The sequence below is a fragment of the Penaeus japonicus genome, unplaced genomic scaffold (assembly GCF_977035675.1).
Source record: "Penaeus japonicus unplaced genomic scaffold, GWHDUDI00000001_assembly GWHDUDI00000005, whole genome shotgun sequence".
Lineage (NCBI taxonomy): Eukaryota > Metazoa > Arthropoda > Malacostraca > Decapoda > Penaeidae > Penaeus > Penaeus japonicus.
This window is the reverse complement of record NW_028234407.1, coordinates 37,593,307-37,598,306: the sequence shown is the minus strand read 5'-3', so window position 1 is coordinate 37,598,306 and position 5,000 is coordinate 37,593,307. Positions and strand designations below refer to the sequence as shown.

General features: G+C 41.8%; 1 protein-coding gene across 7 annotated transcripts in view; it reads right to left on the bottom strand.

Moving 5' to 3' along the window:
* Positions 1-3,766, bottom strand: part of Cht6 (Chitinase 6) — a 50,434-nt gene extending 46,668 nt beyond the window's left edge. For all 7 annotated transcript variants that reach the window (XM_086537374.1, XM_086537378.1, XM_086537375.1 and 4 more), the window contains exon 1: positions 3,678-3,766. The gene's annotated coding sequence lies outside the window, so the exon portion shown is untranslated. The remainder of the gene's footprint in view (positions 1-3,677) is intronic.
* Between the last annotated feature and the right edge of the window lie 1,234 nt (positions 3,767-5,000).

The following is a 5,000-nucleotide window of genomic DNA, read 5'->3' as shown; positions in this document are numbered from 1 at the left end:
ATCAAGAAATCAATTCATCGAAATAGGCAAGATTTAAATAAATTTAAATACAAACATAAAAAAGATAAATAAATCCGCAGAATTACTTAAAAGGACAAAAAACAAAATCCAAAGAGAGAAGCAAAATAACGGAAGAAGTCAGACCTAAGACGAAGAAAAAAAAAAAAAAATCGGAAGGAGAAAGTCTTCCTGGGACAGACACCTCCAGCCCAGGATGACATTTTGAGTTGACGACGAGGAAATTTCCGCGAGGTGGAGGCGAGGTCAGGAGGGGGAGGGGGGGGTTGAGGGTGACACACGAAGGATTGAAAGGGTGAGTTATGCCCAGCGAGGAAGGGAGGATGAGGGAGGCCCGTTAGCTAGACGGAGGTAGTGGGTGTGTGTCAAGGTGGGTTAGAACAAGTCCCGCCTCAGGCTACCTCGCACCTTCCTCTCTCTCTCTCTCTCTCTCTCTCTCTCTCTCTCTCTCTCTCTCTCTCTCTCTCTCTCTCTCTCTCTCTCTCTCTCTCTCTCTCTCTCTCTCTCTCTCTCTCTCTCTCTCTCTCTCTCTCTCTCTCTCTCTCTCTCTCTCTCTCTCTCTCCCTCTCTCATCTCTCTATTTCTGTTTTTCTCTCACCTCTCTCCCCCCCTCTTCACTTTTCTCTATATTTCCTCTATTCTCCTCTTTCCCCTCTCCTTTGTCTCCTCCGCACTCTCCTCTTTTTCCTCGCTACTTCCTCCACACTCCTCTTCCCCCTCTCTTTTCTTTCCTCTCCCCTCTCCCCTCTCCTCTCTCGCCTCTCTTATCTTCTCTCTCGCCTTTCCGTTCTTCTTCTCTCCTTATGAGCTAAGCGTCAGAAGAAAGAATTTAACAACCCAGTCAAGCCACCGAGATAAAGTAAAAATCCAGACACTCTTAAATAAGATAAAAAAATTCCTTGCACTTTAAGCACTGAGACTGAGAAGCTTCCAGAATCTCGTGGAAAATCGAATCATTCAAAATAATGAAAAAAAAGGAAAAAATATAAAGCGAGACTTCGAGACGGTTCACAAAGCTCCGAAAGAATTAGTCTGGAAGATCATTGCCTGACGCACAACTTGTGAAACTGGTTCATGAAAATGTCAGGTCATGGGGAATTTAGCCTCGAGAGACTTTGATATCATTAAGCCTAGGCATGCTTATTATACTGAGTCAAATATGTAAGATGTATAAATAGATGAATTAACCTGTTGTTGTTTTTGAATATCATTTCTATGAGTGTTTTTTTTTTTCTTCTTCTTCTCTTACGAGTCGTTTCGTGTAAAGATATGTAAATATATATATAAGGTCTCGTCCCATTTTGGCAATGCTCGCCAAGTAAGTAAAAATTCTTGATCTCTTGGCGGTCTCTCAAGCACCTCGATCTGTGCTGTCTATCCACAGCTTCGATTTCATGACTAGAAACTCATGAAACTCATCTCGCAACTGGTGGCTGCATCTAGGACGTATATTTGTGGTTTGTTACCTTCTTCTTCGGTCGGTACTGTGCTTGCTCTGTGACTCTCACTCTCTCTATTTGCCATGAGTTAACAGACCTCTATCTATGCACATATCTCTCTTTCTTCGTTTCTCTCTCTCTCTGCTCTTTCTCTCTCTCTCTCTCTCTCTCTCTCTTTCTTTCTCTCTCTCTTCTTTGTCTCCTCCTCCCTCTCCCTCTCCTCCCCCCTCTCTCTCCTTCCCCTCTCTCTCTCTCTCTCTCTCCTCCCCCCCCCATCTCTCTCTCCTTTTATTTGCCAGTCTGTGTGCGTGTGTGGTCTATACAATGATCAAGTAAAACGAATGAGAAAGAGGTCAAGTATATCACCCAGATAATAACTAATTAATTCCTTTGACTTTCGCTGTATAAAAGTGATCATTGAACAGCTCCCGCTCTATTGTCCATTGCAAGCAAGCGCCATAAATCTGGCATTTGTCTCTACGCAGAAATACTGTAATCCGTGAACTGTGAAGTTAAAAGTTCCTATACGTGAAGCTTTTCAACATTTTGTTTCTTTTTTTTTTCCTAGAAAGCCGAGATGCATTGTTCAATTTATGAGAGAAAATGATCCAATAGTGAACCCAACATTACGAAAATGAAATCGAAATGGAAAGATATGGGAATAGTACAAAAATTTAATAATAAGACGATAGCTAATGTTAGATACTACAAGGAGGACAAGAGTGAGTCTCTATTGAGCTACAAGGGGAAGCAAAAAAAAAAAAAAAAAAAAAAAAAAACTTGTGCTTCTACTTCGTTACAAAAGCGAAAAATAATTCTTCTGCATAATAAGGGGAAGGTTTTAAAGAATTGTATTTCTCCCGTACGACAAGAGGAACAAGAAAGGCAAGATAAAGACAAGACTGTAGTTCTACCGTGTGTGTTAAGCAAGTTACAGTGATGTTCGGATTATCGGGGTTAGCGAGCTCGGCCGAGCGGTACGTCCAGTTCTCGAAGACTTTCCAGCAATGGCCACTTTCTTCTCCCTCTGGAACTTGCCAGCTGCTCTAAGACGACTCCTAAGACTAGCTAAGACTCTATCTCGACGTCGTCTTGGTGGCAGTTTTCAAGAGCATTTTTTTAAAAAGTGGCTGAAAAATATGGCAGCGTATTGTGACGTGGGAGAGGGGTATGGTGTTGGTTCTTCCTTCCTAGTAGAGGGATTGTTGTTTTTATTCTAGTATATGATTCTTTCGGTATTACTCTACCCCCCCCCCTCATAAAAAATCCCACCCTCAACTTCGCTCCCAGTCTTCCCAGCTTATCATGAGTATGTGCAAGTAGGTTTCTCATGACCCTCCCAGTGACTGTGGAGACGGTATGTCGGACTGCAAGTAGGCCAGAGTTCCCCTTTGCTGTTGCAAGCCTGTAACTCACTCGTAGGTCTATTTTCGGAACTGCGGTTTTGTGCATGATGTTTTAGATTCCTGTTTTACAAGAGGTATATGTAAACAAAACTGAAAAGGCAAAAAAAACTGCGTCAATCACATTTAATAAATGCAAATTCATAGCGTCGGACATATGAACTATTATCAGGAGACTTCATACTCTAAGAGATTTCTATCGAAGAGAACTCTGATCAAAATATAACATAATAAAAGATAAAACTTTCACAACGATCATGCAGTTACACAGTATATCTATAAGTTCCTTTGACCTTTAGGAGAATGTGAAAGACCGCAGCGAAATCAGTACCTGAGAATGACTGGATGACTTCATACTGGTGTGTTGAAGTCACGTAACATTATGCTTTAGATCTGAACTACGTCGGGTTTTTATACCGATCGCTTGTCTACGTCATGCATTTTACTGTATACATTCTCTAAATTTAGAATTTTTTGTTGTGTGTAATCGTAGATGATGAATATGTGTTTTCATATGCATATACTCGGGCCTACATTAAAAACGTGACATTTCGAAGTATACGACCAATTCTAATACATTTATGTAGCTGCGATGTAAAGGCTCTGATAACACAATTTGGGCCAGAAGAAAAAAATCGCCATGAAATTATCACATTCTTGAAAAAAAAAGAACCTTTTCATTTACTTTCCCTCTTCCTCTCTCTCTCTCCCTCTCACCCACTCACTCACTCTCGCTCTCCATTCCTACCCTAATTTCACAAGGGTTAAGGGGGAAGGGGACAATCTACTTCTCGACTGCGATTTCTCTCCAACTCACCGGTATCCAGCTGTGAGTATGTGTGCGTGTGATCACCGAGACACTAAGCTACTGACTGGCGAGGGAGCGTCCGGCAGAAACCACCGCCGGTGTCAAGGAAGGGGGCGGAGCCAAGCGAAGGGGGAAAGGGGAGGGGCGTGTGGCTAGGTGAGAGGGGGGAGGGGGAGAAAGGGGGGAAAGGAGGGATTAGGGAGAGGACAGAGGAAGGGAGACAAAGAGGAGGATAGTGAGTATTGAGAAGTGAGGAGGATTCGGGAATTATCAGAACAGAAGAGGAAGGATCGAGGAAGTTGGGAGAAATAGAAGAAAGAGGAAGTATTATAACTCGGAATGATTAGATACAGGGAAAGAAATGCTGAAAACAGACAAGAATTATTAAAAAGACAACACGAATGAACATAAACAAGATTAGATAACTAAGGGTAGCTAAAGAAAGCGGTAAACACAACCTTGAAATGCTCCTTCAATTTTTCCAATTCCCTCTCCTTCTCCCTCTATTCCTCTTCCTCCCTCCTCCTCTCACCTCGCCACAACCTTGAAAGGAAGCCGGAGGGGCAATGTTGGAGGGAATGGGAGCCGGGGGGAGGGGGGCAGACGAACAGGAGCCAGTAGGGGGAATGTTGGAGGGGGGAGAGAGGCGAACAGGAGACCCCCCCCCCTCCATCCGTTACTTGGGTTAATACAACACAATGACCTTGGTAGAGAAAGTTCAGGCATTTTGAGCACCAAATGTTGTCAGTCACTCACTCAGTCACCGTGAACCTTAACTACGAAGAGGGAACAGTTGGTAATCGGATGAAGTTCAGAGAGAGTGAACACATGGCTACTATCTTCGGTTATATGTTTTTTTGTTTTTGTTTTTTGGATTATCCATTTGTCTGTTTTTTTTCTGAACTGTATTTTTTTTCTGCGTGAATTTCGGCATTTCTTTGATCAGCATTCTTAGCTCCCGGGAAATTAATGATGTGGCGTCTGAAACAGGTCTTCTTAGTTTTCTCTTTTCCAGATCGCTTAAATATGCCTACCCTTTCTACTTGTTCTTTTTTTTTTATCCTCTTCTTCTCTTTCTTCTTTTTCTTTTTTCTTCTCTTTCTCCATTTTCTCTTTCTTCTTACTCTTCTCCTTATTTTTCCTCTTTTTTTTTCTTCTACCATCAACGTGACAATCTTATTAGTCTCTGAACTTATCCATCTTATAAATAAAACGATATTCACTGTACATATACATAACATGACGAGCAAACAACATACAATAGTAAAACTCAACAGCTTAAAAGCATAAGAAGGAAACAAGAAATAAGCATTTCTTTTGAGAAAGTGAAAC